Genomic DNA, 16,350 nt, shown 5'->3' on the forward strand with positions numbered 1-16,350 from the left:
TAAAAAAAAAAAAAAAAAAAAGAATAATCTCATTGTTCACATTATCCTTGGTACTGAATGTTTCATTTGTTCATTGAAATGAAGGTCAGTGTTTCCCTCCCACACCCAAAACTGTGTGGGAGTAGCCACGAATGCCTAGGCATTTTTCGAAATTTTCTTTGGCCTACTTCTTTCTGTGTTGCTACTCCCAGACCTTTTCTCACTTCAGGTAAACTCGGTATGTTCCAGAACCATGAAATAGTGTCTGACCTGCTTTAGTGCCACTGGATTAGAGTCTTGGCAACCTACTACCTCCAGACAGAATTAACTAATTTTTCCAGTGGTTTTCCTCAGCATATAACCTACTTCCCTTTTAGCACTTGGTTTCTTTCTGCTTTGAGTTAGTTGTTTTCCTGTCTGTCTTCCGTCTACTCCCTCCTGATTTTAAGGAGTTGACACCATGTGTTAAGTCATCTTTAATTTTTCATTCTACTTTCTCCCAACAGGGGCTAGCATTGTTACTGGCTTGCATGTGTGACCTTGAGCAATTCATTTAACCTTGATGAGCCCAAATCTTATAATCTATAAAATGTATTATTATGAGGACAAAATGACACACTATTATATTAATTGTAATTATTATCCCCTACATAGAAAGGGTTTATGAGATAATTTATGGAAATTTCTTTTGAAAAGTAGAAGCTCTATCAGCATGTAATGTGAGGCTCTACTAAACAATAATAGCTATACGTATAAAGTGCCAGTATTTTACATGTATGTTCTCATATAATCCTGTCAATAACCTTGGGAGGTTGGAACTATTATTTCAAATTTATAGATGAGTGCTCTGAAGCATAAAAAGGTTAAGTAACTTCCCCAAGTTCACAAAGATAGTAAGTAGCAGAGGTAGGATTCAAAAGTAGGTGGTCTAGCAGGCTCCAAAGTTCTCTCTCTGAACCACTACACTATGCTGTGCTATGACCAAATTTGGATTTGCAAACCAGGTCCACTAATTAACAGTTATTTGATCTTAGGCAAAGCTTTAAAATTCTACATCAAATTTTAATTATTTGTAAAATGGAGATAAAACTAATATCTACCTCATAGGTTCATTTATCCAAAAACATTTATTGAGCGCCTACCATTTGCTGTATGCTGGGTATACTGCAATATCATGATAATTAAATTCATGTAATGTGCTTGGCATACAGCCAGGCACATATTAAGTGGTCAATGTTAATTATTACTTTAGTTAATAACAATAAGCCAATAACCTCTCTGAGACATTTCCCATTACTTGGCTAGAGATTATGTCATCACTATATAGCTCCTTTCTACAAGTTCCCTAATTGTATTTGAAATATTTTTGTGGCACTAATCTATAGGATATTGTCTTGCTAGCTTAGCAAAAACAAACAAAACACAGTAGAAATATCTCTCAGAGCTAAACAGAGAAAATGCTTTTAGTGGCTGCTTTTTTTTTTTTTTTTTTTTTTTTTTTTTTTTTTTTTTTTTTGCAACTGGCCAGGATGGGGTTCCAAACCTGTGACCTCAGTGTTACCAGCACCACACTCTCCCAAGTGAGCTAACCAGCCAGCAATTTTAGTGGCTACTTTGAAATAGATCTGATACACAGTAAAGCCTGGCAAGGCATGCAAAATGTGCTTACTACCATGGAATATGAAGTACGTTTGTTGAATGTGAAGATTTGACGATATAATGCTTTTGGGCAATGTACGGTGAAGTCATCTTGAGAAACAAAATGTCCCCACATTACATCTCTGGAGACATATAAAAGAGCCTGGCCGGCACACTTCTCAGAATCCATACTGCAACAAGTGGCCTGCAGTGGTCTTCTGTGCTGTGCTGTGGTGCTCATCCGGTGCTTGACTTACCCCACACACTGTGAGAGTCAGAAGTATTTGCTAGGTTACATGAGAGTTCTACCACTCCAGATTGCTGATAATTAAATGAGATATATATATATGTTATGTTCGAAATACTACACACACACAGTGAAGACTTTTATACAAGAGTGTTGTAGTCATGCATAGAGAATGCTCAATGTAGGAACCAGATATGAAAAGTACTTCTTTCTTCCTCATTTCTGAACTTACTCTCAGCATCTTTTTTCTCCCTAATGTGACCAAGCTCACCTTCCTGTCTTAACTAGTTCCCCCAAAAGGGAACTATAATATAACCATTTCAGTTCCTAAAAATAATAAAAACAATAGCCAACATGGTGAGTAGTGTTTTAAGCGCTTTACATGTATTTATTCATTTAATCATCATAACAGCTCTATGAATTACATACTATTATCATCCCTATTACATTTGAGAAAGCTGAGGTACAGAGGGGTTAAATAACTTACACAAGGTCAGACAGCTAGTAAAGTATAGGGTCAGTCTTCAAACCTGGTAGTTTATCTTCAGATCCCACAATCTTTACTACTATGTTGTACCATGTTTCACTCTGCCATAGTGCCTGCCATTGTCTTACGTACACATTTACCAAGCTAGAATTTTTCAGATAGTAGCCAGCAGTTTTTCTCTTTACCTTTCATAATGCAGTCAATGAAGCCAGAGTCATTTCTGACTAAAACCAACTCTAATACGGTATTTGTTACTCAGTTATGAGAAATGCAGAATCTTACAACTAGTATAATTCATGCTACAAACTTTGAGTTTTAATAATTATCTAGAGAAAATGAGATTTTAGCAACAACTCTGCACAATATCAATTCAATCACTAGCTAGCTTATTACCACCAACATATCTATTCAAGAAATGAAATCTAAATCTTAGGTATTTTTCTTCTGCTGATTAGTTGGTATAAGATGACATAAAAGCTGCTACTTGCTCAAGGATTAGGTACAAAGTTGACAGAATCAGCTTTATTAATGGAATTATAAAAAGAAATGAGCATTGCTTTGAAATGTATACAAAATACCTTTCTATTTTAGGATAAGGAAACTCAAGTTCTAGAAGTGGTCATTCTCTCCACCAAATTGATGATAAAACTAGCTTATTCTCTTTTTGATGTGGTCTGGATACTTTGTTTCACCATCAAAGGAAACAAAGAGTTAAGGAAATTTTTTCCTTAAAAGGTAGTTCTCTTAAGGAAAAGAATTCTCCTTTCTTCCTTTGGTTTCTATTAGAGGAATGAACTTTTATTCTTGTCACCTAGCTCCTTCTTTTTTTAAGCTTTGACTGTACTTAACAAATGACTCAGGTCTATTCAAAATACTGTGCATTATGAGAGAAAAGCTTCACACTGCCCCAGGAATTCACTGCCCTGTCAACAGCCAGATTCTACAGCATTTGGTATGTGGGATTCCCAAGGTCATTGCTACTCGTCATGCAACCTGTGGACCAGCAACATTGGCATCACCTGGGAGGTTGTTAGAAACGCAGAGTCTTAGGCCTGAATCAGAATCTGCCCTTTAACAAGCTCCCCAAGTGATTCATATGTGCGACCCTGGCTGCCTTTGTGTGAATACCTGCTCCTCTCTGTTCAAGGAGTAAGACTGAGACTATTGTTTTACCCCCACCCCAAGGTAAAAATCTCGAGTTAAAAACAAGAAGTTTTTGATTATTTGGGGACATAGCTTAATTCATTTTGTGGTAGCCCTTAAGCCATAGAAACTTAGATTGGGGGCCGGCCCGGTGGCGCACTGCTACAGTGCGCCGCTTGGGAGTGCGGAGGCGCTCACGCCGAGGGTTCGGATCCCACATACAGACCGGTTCCCGCTCACTGGCTGAGCGAGGTGCGGGCGTAGCACCGAGGGTTGCAATCCCGTTGCCGGTCCCAGTCCGGTCCGGTACGGGCGCGACACTGAGGGTTGCGATCCGTTGCCGGACACGAAAAAAAAAAAAAAAAAAAGAAACTTAGATTGGAAGAAACCTTACATGTCATCAAGTTCAACATCATCACTGCTATGAATTTCAATTTTTGTAAAAAGGTTAAATTGTGTTCAGGATATTCTGTTCAATAAGATAAAAATATTTGATTCATCTTAGAAAGGCATCCATAAAAATAGGAGAAGTTTATATATTAAAAAAGCTTTTAGTGATTAAAGGAATAAGCTTCAGTTATCTGGAAACATTATTAATATGAAATGTCTTGGCCATTATGGTGTCCCTTAAAGAAGTCTTTACCTCTTAAACTCATTCCAACACCATATGCTTATTTTGTATCTGCCAAAAGTTACTGTCTTACACAATTATAATTTAATTTTAACTTCCCACAAACTCAAAATTGCTATTGTTTTTTAAACTAAAATTTCCATAATTAAAAGGGGAGAAGAGATAACTCTCCCTTACAGACGAACTTCAAACAATATATGTAAATAAACACCCCTCTACCCTTCCAGGGGAGTTGGTCTTAGTGACTCAAAGACTAGATTATGAAAAGGAAAAAACACTAACTTACAGTGGAGAAACCTGGCAAATACTACCTTAATATGTTAAAACCACTTTCAAATGATCAGGGTTAATGCTACCAGTGATATGATGATATCATATACCTCCTGATATGTGATGAGTAGGGTATTATATCTCTGTGGTATTCTTTCCAAAAGTCCATAAACTCCAGTCTAATCAGGAGAAAAACATAAAACAAACCCAGTTTGAAGGACAGTCTACAAAATACCTCACTAGTACATCTCGAAACTGTCAAGGTCCTGAAAAACAAAGACTAAGATATGTACTGTCACAGAGCAGAGGAGCTCAGAAAAGACATTACAAATAAATGTATCTGTAATACATTTATTACAAATAAATGTATCCTAGATTGGATCCTTGAACAGAAAAGGACATTAGTGGAAAAACTGGTAAAATTCAAAAAAAAATATGGAGTTTAGTTAGTAGTAATTTACAGTGTTGGTTTCTTAGTTTTAACAAATGTGCCATGTCCATGTAAGATGATAACATTAAGGGAAACTATCAGGAAATACAGGAACTCTCTGTACTCTTTGTAACTTTTCTATAAACCCAAAAAATGCAGTAGAAAATAAAATTTCCCATGAAGCCCTGAAAATGGTTTTAACATCTTAGGATGACAAGCTTCTACAAGTTTAGAAGGCGGAGTCATGCAAAACACCTGCCTATAATGTCCAGACTTAAAACCCTTCTTGAGAACTGTAGCACCATTTTGCTGAATCTGGAAGTTAAAGGTTTACAGATTTACATTTCCAGAGTGTAAAATCAAAGTCCATTTTCCTAAAGTTTGTTTAACTCTTTTTTTTTTTTTTTCGTAAGGCCGGCCGGTGTGGGGATCTAAACCTTTGACCTTGGGTGTTATAACACTGAGCTTTAACCAACTGTGCTAAGTGTCCAGTCCCTTTTTTATGTTTTTTTTTTTTTTTTAATTTAGCTCTTCAAAAGAGAATTGCACTGAGGATTATCTCAGCAATGTTTAATGAATTTGGATGGCTTATTTAACCTTCCTCAGCTGTGGTTATCTCATCTACAAAATTAGGTCTCTACCAGCTTTAAAATTTTATAAATATGCCTCCCTCAAATATTTAAAATATTGTTTTAAAGCATAGTATTAATTCTAAGGGGAAAAAATAAAAATTTGATTAGGCAGTTAATTCCAAAAACATTTATTAAGCAGCATTCACTTGCTAAGCACAGGAGCTATAACCCTCGCTCTCCAGATTTCTCAGCCTGATGGAGACAGATCCATAAACAAACTGTTAAAGCAATGTGATAAGAGCTGTAAAAGAGGTATTAACAAGGTGCGCTGATATACTGGGAGAAATTGCTTCACTCTGCCTGTAGAGGTTAGAGAGGCTTTGAACATAAGAAACTAAAAATACCATTAAATAGTGCAATTTGATCTAAACAGAGTCAGTCCTATATTAGTAAACGGTTATCTTAATTGGCTGTGTATAAAATTTTGGAAATCATTGGATTTTCTCCAGTGATAAATTGGCTGCTAAGTCAGAGATTTGGTTGCTACAGAGCTGGGCCAGAAAAGCACAAGTGTCTCATGTTGCAGATGCATTCTCTTGGGAATGTTGATATATGAAATCTGTCCCCTGAGGTGACTTAATTGCTGTCACATGAACAGCATAACTTTCTAGAAAAGGCAATGCGTTGGCTCTCATAGTCTGTAGTTTCTAAATTAATCCTTTATAAAAAATTCATGCCTCTTGGATCATTCCATTTCCATCTTTCAGCTTGATATTTCTGGCTCAGGCCTTGTTATATATATTCTTAGTATTTAGTTTTGCTTTTAAATTCTGAATAGCATGATAGAAACAGAAATTTAGGGTTCCTAAGCAAAAGTTCAATATTGGCTCCTACTTTGACCCTAAGCTTGCAAATTCTGAATAACTCTATTTGGACAGACCTTCCTTTAGCAGGGAAAACATGCCTGGGGGAAAGTTTCGCCACTTAGATGATCGTGGGAGGAGGGGATGAGTGCTTTCTCCTGGGAGTTGTCCAAGACAAGTGGAAATATTAGATGTGGGTGCAGAAAACTGGCAAATGTTACTTCTCCACTTCCCTGGGCCCCAACTAAGAAGTGCTTGTACCAGGAGTGATAATTCTGGAAAATTCCCCACCAGGAACAAGTGGGACAGACAAGATTGAAATAGAAGCACAGACCTGAGAGAGCCAGACAAAGTGCAGAACAGAGAGAGAAGCAGAAGTGCTTTTCCATGCTCGTCTCCCCATCCTGCCAGATCGCACGTGTGTAGACATGAGAGGAGCCAGGTGACTGTGGGAAGTTTTCTCCCAGAGCAGTGTCTATAGTTTTCCTGGGGCAGAGCTGTAAGGGAAAATATCTGTGTCAACAAGAGTTCTTTCTAAGCAGACATAAGACTCTTTGCTTCAAAAAAAAAAAAAAATAGCATTTAGGGTTTTTTTGTTTTGTTATTTTCTCTGATTATAAATGTAATAATGTCTGATAGGGAAAAGTACACAAGTCACAGAAAAGCGGAAAGAAGAAAATAAAGATTATCCATTACACCTCTATCCAAAGATAGTTACTATTAAAATTTTGGTGACTTTCTTTCCAGGATTTTGTATGTGTATATATTCACCATGGTTGGCAGAATACTGTATGTACAATATCACCTTTTGTTCTTTTTCTCTTAATATGACATAAAAATTATCCTAGGTTATTTTTAAAAACTCTTTGTAAACATTATTATTAGTGGCTGCATATTCCATCCTATGGTGAAACATATTTATTCTAAATCTTAAATGTATTCATTCACTTAAGAAATTTTTTTTTCTGTTTTATTTCATTATTATCCAAGTACCTTTCAAAAATAATTGTACAAGTCATGGCATGAAAAACTGGCTGGAGCAGCCCCCTGCTGGCCCTGGCCAGAGAAATGCTTCTGTTTACACAGGCACCTAGAAAGGAAGGACCTGAGACCCACCAAACCAGCGCGGCTGGAGACTGAGGGCGGAAGGGGGCGCCGGGGCTCCGTTGCCGGATTCACACAGTGGCAGGCAAGAGGCAGCTGTGTTGAAGGCACTTGGTGACATGTACAATTACAAAGGCCCCCACGGGCCCTGCACCTGAGCCTGGGGCTTCGCCCAACCAGGACAGGGTTGGTGGGCAACCAGCACACTAGCACCCAGGTGTCAGCCCCTTGGTTAGCTGCACGGGCCACGGGGGTGTCACTGGGCAGCTGCCTGAGGGCTTCCCTGCTCGTCCAGACTCTGAGCATTGCTTTGGGGAGTTGACGAGGGCTCCCTCCTCGACGGCAGGATAGAGCCTGCAGGACCATTCAAAGGGACCCCCCACCCACCCAGCAACAGATGACCCAAGGGGTGGGGGCATACCTGGCCCCTCCTAGTACCTGTGTGTCTGCCACACACTAGGAGCACATTACACGCACAGCCCTGTGCTGCTCACTCGAATGGGGCTCCTGAGTTCAAGGTGATCCACATGGTCTGCCACTATCTTCAGTGTGGCACCTCCTGCCCATTAAGGGTCTGGCCCAGAGGCCAGACCAGCAGGTCAGTATACCTTCTCCACCTTGAAGATGATCTTCTCCTCAGAGACAGAAAGGACAGGCTCACTGGTTAGCTCAGTTGGTTAGAGCATGGGCTTGTAACACCATGGTCAAGGGTTCACATCCCCATACCAGGCAGCTGCCAAAAAAAAAATAGGCAGTGAAATAGAAGGTGCTCCGTTTCCATGGGTACAGGTTTCAAGCTTCCCTGTAAGGTCTTAAGCCCTCCTCTAGAGGAGAGTTACTGTTGCCTGTTAGACCTATTTTCAGCGCCAGCACAGAGAAATTGAGACCTCAGAGAGCTGACATACAAATCTAGTGGTTTGGCATGCTTTGTGGAAAGGGGTTATATAATCCGAAGAGCTGAGCATGCTCAGTGAAGTGTAGTTTATCCTTTAAATGCATGAATATGTATGAGATAGCAAAATTATAAAAGCTGAATCCCGGTAGAAGGCAGGTTTGTTGCTCTCTCCTGAAGCCATCCTGTGCTTCACCTGGGCTGTGTATTTCTATCTTCTTTATTAACACTTGCCTTTAGTAGGCTTCTCTTCATCCTGGGGCCTGCCCACTCTTTGTCTGTAAAAGTGTATTTTTTTTTTTTTTTTTTTAAAAGATGACTGGTAAGGGGATCTCAACCCTTGGCCTGGTGTTGTCAGCACCACGCTCAGCCAGTGAGCAAACCAGCCATCCCTATATAGGATCCGAACCCGCGGCCTTGGTGTTATCAGCACCACACTCTACCGAGTGAGCCACGGGCCGGCCCGTAAATGTGTATTTTTGACTTTCATATTAAACTTGTTGCGGTTGTTGCTCACTTTCCTGGGGCCAACCCACATTTTGCCAGCTGAGATTCATATGCTTTCTTTTGTATCAAATGTGCTTTCAGCAAGAGGTTGGCTCACTCTCTTGAGCCAACAAGCACTCTGTACTAAATTTTAAACATGTATTTCTTACTTTTGTGTTAAATTTGGTGCAGGCCTTGCTCAATCTCTGGAACTAGGCTGCACTTTCTCTGTGAAGTCTCTATCTCTTATAGATTACATTAAACCTGTTCTCACTTTCTGCTGTGACTCCGTCCTTGAATTGTTTCCTGTGGTGGGGTCAAAAACCTGTTAAAAGGATGGGGTGAGTTGAGGCTAGCTATCAGGCCTCCCCAGACCCTCTCATCTGGCATCAGCAGGATAACCTTGTCCCCACGAACTTCCTCAATCACCATTCCACAGTCAAACTCGTCACTCACTTTCTTGAAGTAGTATCCGTAGCTGCCCTTCTTGGTCAGCAGTTCCTGGAACTGGTTCAGGGTGACTGTGCAGCCCCACACCATTCTCAGGTAGCAGATGGACTCCCTGAAGAAGGAGTAGCCCATGACCATACTGTCGCAGGGCTGGCTGCTCCCACCACCTGCCTTCCTCTGCAACTTTGTCCTCTGCTTTGAGGGTGACTTGCTGGCCCTCTTCTCTTCCTCCTCCAGATGCCTGCAGGCCTCCACCAGCTGGGTCAGGGGGTTGGGGGCTAGGTTGGGTGGCATTGTGGGGTCTTGAATGAAGAGATGAAACGGCTGGATGGAATTCCGCTGTGCACTGACCCAGAGGTGCATGGCCCCAGGACGATCGACAGTAAAAGGCTGGGCTAGGTTGGGTGGCATTGTGGGGTCTTGAATGAAGAGATGAAACGGCTGGATGGAATTCTGCTGTGCACTGACCCAGAGGTGCATGGCCCCAGGACGATCGACAGTAAAAGGCTTGGAGCTCTCATGGGTCCGCTGCTTCCTTACCCCAAAGAACCGGACTTCCTGTGCTTGCTGATCTCCTTCTCCCCCTCGATGAGCCACTGTATGATCTGGTTCTTTGCTGCATCCTCCGAGGGCCCCGGCACCTCAGTGCAGGCATTCTTCCCCACATCAGCCTTCTTGGCGTTTCTTTTGGAGGCCATGCCCGCTTTCCTGCCATAGGCCAAGCTGTTCTTGGTGCTGGCAGCAGTGCCCACACTCTTTGAGTAGCTGTGGGGCTTGGCCATGTGGCCGTGTGGCTCCAAGCCCCCTGTGAAGCTGCTCTGGACCCTGTGCGCAGCCTCGGCCTCCACTTGCTCCTTGGGCCTGGCTGTGCTGTGCTGGACGTGGTGGTGTGTTTTATTTTATTTTATTGGCAGGTGGCTGGTAACAGTGATCGAACCCTGGATCTTGGTGTTATCAGCACCATGCTCTAACCAACTGAGCTCCCTGGCCAGACCAAGAAATATTTATTAAGAAAAATTTATTTATTCATTGAAGAGCCAAGCACTTTACCAAATGTTAGATGTGTTGAAATTTTCTTAATCATTCTCTAGTTCTTGGTCATTTAATCTATTTCTTATTTTGAAGCATTTTTGTGAGGTTCTAGACCAGAAGTGAAAATAGGGAGTCAACTTGAAGAAGATGGTTGAAAAAATACTGGGAGAGGAGTTTGGGCTACAAGAATGAGATGAGGGAGAATGTCCAGTGACAGGTGCCTTCCCACCGCTAAGATGTCCAAAGGATATTTTCTGCAAAACCAGGAATTACTTATGGGCAGAGGCATCTCTGCAGCACTGACATTATATAACGATGATGGAGATTCACTAACTTCCACATCATTTCTGGAATTGGCCAGTACTCTGTCCTCATTCTTGGGTGCTATCTAGATCTGGCCCACCCCTGGCCAGCACTACCAGTGCTTGTGACTGTTGGGTTAAGAGAGGGAAATGCCAACTTAGGGAGAAATGTGAGGCACAGTTTTTTCAGCAGGGTAGCCGGAGCTATTTTGGCTCCTGCTAAAAGTATTAAGATTAGACTCAAGTGGGGGGTGAATATGTAGTGTGTTCCAGTACCATCCCAATGGGACAGACCTTTCTCTTTCCCAGTTTTCTCCCTTTGACTGCAGTTCAGGTTGCAACAGCTACAGTTATGCTAAAATACCTTCTCTTGCCTCTGTAAAGTCCTCACTAGAGCATCCAAGCCATTCCTGAGCTTGTGTAGAGGCCTCATACTATATTCTGGTCTTTCTCTACCTTCAGCATTCAGCTATAGCTAACCTACATAAGTTCAATTTGCCAAAGACTCATTACCAGAGAATTTTTATGGATATAGTATTGTCACAAGAAGGACAATTATCTGATAAATAGCTCTTGGAAGAAACACTCTGAGATATCCTGAGAAATAAATGGCGGCATGTGACACACATGAAGCTTACAGGAAAGTATGTAATATTGGAAGCAGTTGGACTACATATACCATGCATTGTGCAACAAATATTTCCCTGAGAATTTGTGAGAAAATCAGGTGGCATAGAAGTTAAGGGAACAGGCATTTGAATCTTAGAGGCTTGGGTTTAAATTTTGGCTCCATCAGCCACTTGGCAGCTGTTTTACCTTGCATAATTTATTTAGCTTTTGTAAGGCTCAGTTTCTTCATTTAAACAAGCTTACTGTAAGAATACCTCATAGATGAGTAAATGGGATACCATATGTGAAGCTCTTGCCTGCCACATTGGAAGCATTCAGTATATAGCAGCTATTATTAAGTAGAGTGGAAACAATTTTAAAATTAAAGTCGACAAATATTAACTTTTAAAAATTAAAGTTGACAAATATTAACTGAGCAGGAATGTGTGATAGGACCCCCCACTCCACCCCATACACACATACTTTTATCTTTTATGTAAACTGAATTTTTCTAGATGGATTCACTTATATTAAAATGATAACTTTACCTTTTTTCAGAAGGGTGAATTTGATTTATTACATTATCAACTGACTTCTAAGCAAGCCTAAAGCTTCCTCCAAAAGATAGGAATGTTGGTGATAATGTCTCTTACAGGCTTGTTGTTTAATTCTTTAAGAATGAACTGTATTTACTTCATATTTACTCTAAAAGAGAAATTTCCTCCCGATCATTTAGACTGATATTACCTTTACAGTTTTTTAAGAGGGCATTTTTAACCCCAATGTCCTACACAATGTAGTTATAGAAGTGTTCCCCCTTTGCATTTTTATTTATTTTTATTTATTTATTTATTTTATTTTTTTTTTTTAAAAGATGACCGGCACAATGTAGTTATAGAAGTGTTCCCCCTTTGCATTTTTATTTATTTTTATTTATTTATTTATATATATATTTTTTTTAAAAAAAGATGACCGGCAAGGGGATCCTAACCCTTGACTTGGTGTTGTCAGCACCACGCTCAGCCAGTGAGCAAACCGGCCATCCCTACATGGGATCCGAACCCGGGGCCTTGGTGTCATCAGCACCGCACTCTCCTGAGTGAGCCATGGGCCGGCCCCCTTTGCATTTTTAAATGAATATTAATTTTACCTTACTTGGAAGAAGGATGTTAATTCCTGAAAACAGGCATCAGTTCCTCCATAAATAAAAGTCTTTTAGTTTTTACTTGTCGTAAGATTGAGCTGACCCAAGGAAGATGCACAAATAGCCAATAAGCACATGAAAAGATGGTCAACATCATCTTTAGAGAAATACAAGTCAAAACCACAATGTTACACCACTATACACCCACTAGAATGGCCATAACCAGAAAGATTGACAATAACAAGTACTGGCAAGGATGTACGGAAATTGGAACCCTAAAACATTGCTGGTAGGAATGTAAAAATGGTGCAGCCACTTTAAAAAACAGTTTGCCATTTCCTCAGAATGTTAAACACGGAGTTAACATACGATGCAGCAATTTCATTCCTAAGTACATGTCCAAGAAGAAAGAAAACATGCATCCACACACACAAAAACTTGTACATAAATATTTATAACAACATTACACATAATAGCCAAAAATGGAAACAATACAAATGTTCAAGTGATAAATAAACAAAATGTGACATATCTATACAATGGAATATAGGCTGGCCTTAAAAAGGATGAAGTACTGATACTACAATATGGTTGAACTTTAAAAACATGCTAAATGAAAGAAGCCAAACACAAAAGGCCAAACACTAAAGGCCACATATTGTATGGTTCCACTTATATAAAATGCCCAGAATAGGCAAATTAATAGATAAAAAGTAGATTAGTGCCAGGGCCTGGCGGGGAGGAGGGAAGGGATTGTCTGCTAATGGGTATAGTATTTCTTTGGGGGATGATAAAAATGTTCTGGAATTAGATAGCAATGACAGATGCACAACTCTGTAAACATACTAAAAAATTGTACTTTTTAAAGGGGTGAACTTTATTCTATGTGAATTATATCATAGTAAAGCTGTTATTTAAAAAAAAAGACTGAAGTGAGACTGGAATAGATGCAGTTTTTGCATTATCAAAAATTGCCTGCCATGTCCTCTAGTATAAAGACATTACCAGATGAGTTGACCTTTGTCTTTTAGCTTAAGTTTAGTCAAGACCTAAAAGAGGAGAACAGTGTTTACTGCTTTTAAATTCCAGAAGGGTATCTGAAGACTGAAATGAAAGAAATATGAAAATCCCCTGGGGCAGACTCCAGATGTTTCTTCCTCAGTTTTCTTAAAGTCAGGTAAGTTTCAAGTGCTGACTTAAACTGAGACTATTTGTGGCAACGGATTGCAACCCTCAGTGGCGCGCCCGTACCGGAGTGGGACCGGCAATGGGATCGCAACCCGCGGTGTTGCGTCCACACCTCGCTCAGCCAGTGAGCGGCCGGTCTGTATGTGGGATCCGAACCCTCGGCGGGAGCGCCACCGCGCTCTCAAGCGGCGCACTGTAGCAGAGCGCCACCGGGCTGGCCCTGCAGTGATCCCTTTGACATGATGATTTCCATTCCTTTGGGTAAATACTCAGCAGTGGTATTGCTGGACCATATGGTAGTTCTACCTGTAGTTGTTTGAGGAGCCTCCATACTGTTTTCCATAGTGGCTGTACTAATTTACAGTCCCATTAACAGTGTAGGAGTGTTTCCCTTTTTCCATATCCTTGCCAGCATTTGTTATTTTTTTTTGATAACAGCCAATCTAACTGGAGTGAGATGATATCTTAATGTGGTTTTGATTTGCATTTCCCTGATGCTTAGTGATGCTGAGCATTTTTTTCATGTGTCTGTTGGCCATTTATATGTCTTCCTTTGAGAAATTCCTATTCAGCTCCTTTGCCCATTTTTTAATTGGGTTACTTGTAAAAATCCCATGTTGACAGTTAATCCTCTGTGAACACAGTCTTTTAAATATATTTTTTGTTTATTTGTTAGGTAATTCATTGACATGTTCAAAATTCAAAGGCACATTAGGGTTTACAGTGAAAAATCTCTCACTCCTGTCCCCCAGCCCAGCCACCCAAGTCCCCTCTCCGAGAACAACTTATGTTATCAGTCTCATGTATCTTTCCAGAAATATGTTATTAATGAATTCCAAATAAAACTTTTTAAAATTTTCGGCTTGCTTCATTTACATTCTAGTCATAAGAATATACTTTAGTCATTTTGTTTGAACTGGAGTAATACCATATTTTTTCTTTTTTTTTTTTTTAAAAGATGACCAGTAAGGGGATCTTAACCCTTGACTTGGTGTTGTCAGCACCATGCTCACCCAGTGAGCTAACCGGCCATCCCTATGTGGGATCCGAACCCTTGGCCTTGGTGTTATCAGCACCGCACTCTCCCGAGTGAGCCACAGGGCCGGCCCAATACCATATTTTTTCTGATTTAATTTGAAAGTATCTTGTCCCCCAAACTATAGGTTAAGATGTCTCTTAGAATGGGTGACTTCTGCAGATAGCATATCCCATCCATTGTGTGTGCATTTTCACCTGTTTCTCAGAGTACCTGTATGTCTATGTTCTAGAAAAATCTTACCCTGTACTTACATTTGCTCCCTGTGTATAGACTCTGATATCAACTATGAAGTGAAATAATGAATTCTCACAACAGGTTCTTTTGTTGTTCATTTTGTTGACTGTAATTAGTCCGTTTTGTGCTGCTATAACAGAATACCTGAGACTGGATAATTTGTAAAGAACAGAGGTTTATTTGGCTCATGACTCTGGGTGGGCCTCAGGCTGCTTCTACTAATGGCAGAAGGCAGCAAGCAGCCATCAGGTACAAGCAGATCACATGGCTAGAGGAAGCAAGAGAGAGAGGACAGACTCTCCTCTTAAGCCCTCGGAACCACGCCCCTGACCACCATTTTTAATCCATTCACTACTGCATGGTCCTACAGTCCCATCATCTCTTCAAGGCTCCACCTTTCAATTACCATAATAGGATTTCCCACCCTCTTAACGGTCACAGTGGGGGACAAGTTTCTAATACATAAAACTTTGGGGACACAATTCAATCCACTACATTTACGCAATGACTTTACTATTTTTTGTTTTATTTTAATGTCAGGACACATTTCAAAACCTCTGTACATTGTTAATTGGAACTAGATACAGTTGGGCATATCCCCAAAGCAACAGTGATAAGGAAAAAATTGAAAAGCAAAATCTTTTGTCATGCTTCTGATGTGTTTTCTATTTCTTGTCCTTTGATCACTTTTTATACCCAACTACCCTAAATTATGCCTTCAAATTAACCTACAAGGGTACACTATTATTAAACTTGAATAACATAACCATTTACAAGGCCACCAAGATCCTAAAATTATTCCTTTGATCAAAGTTATTGGTGTTACCAATTGGTTTTGCCAATGGAGAAAGGGAAGGCAAGAGTTCACAGTCTATTCCATTTCTTCTGAATAAGGCAGCAACTAAAGGCCACAGAGTGGCCAAGTATCACTACAGTCACTTTGCAGATTTGGCCCAGTATTAGACAAGCAATCTCGTATGAAAGACTTGTGCTTTCAATTAACAGAAAAGAAAATGGGCAGAGTGCTTCCATAACAGTAGGACTGGCTTGGGTGACTCTATCCACATACTTTCTTCTGGATTCTAGGAGATAAGTGTGTGTTGTGTGGCCATAAGAAGAGTTTGTCTTTATGTAAAATTTAATGACACCCTAGCCTTATTATTATCAGGCACTCCTAATTCTTACATCTGCAAAACTACAATAGTGTCTTTAATGGGTGACATGAGGATATCCTCAGTTCTCAGACAGAAGTAATAAAGGGTAATGTCAAGGCCTTCTTATGTGTACTTACTGTATTCCTAAATTCCTTTATTGAGGAAGAGCACATCTCTGACCACCCTAAATACACTGAGAGAATTAGACCTCAGAGGTGGCTGCATTTTATTGTTGCAAGAAGGTACTTTTTATATTTTGAGAAATGTTAGCGATTTCCCAAAGCCTTCACTAGCAGTGTGAAGCCTTCATTAGAAAGATTAAGGGATTTGGTTCTAGGTCACACAGCAAGTTAGTAGCAGAGCTAAAATATGAACCTAAATTTACTGACTCCTTTCATCATATTATGACATTTGGGGGTCTCTCTATTGTTAGAGTGGTAAAATATTATCTCATTC

At 40.1% G+C, this 16,350-nt stretch overlaps 1 pseudogene; it reads right to left on the bottom strand.

Moving 5' to 3' along the window:
• Window positions 1–7,963: 7,963 nt before the first annotated feature.
• On the bottom strand, window positions 7,964–10,076 carry LOC103600773 (annotated as a pseudogene).
• Window positions 10,077–16,350: the final 6,274 nt, after the last annotated feature.

The sequence above is a fragment of the Galeopterus variegatus genome, unplaced genomic scaffold, assembly GCF_000696425.1.
Source record: "Galeopterus variegatus unplaced genomic scaffold, G_variegatus-3.0.2 Scaffold3454, whole genome shotgun sequence".
Taxonomy (NCBI): domain Eukaryota; kingdom Metazoa; phylum Chordata; class Mammalia; order Dermoptera; family Cynocephalidae; genus Galeopterus; species Galeopterus variegatus.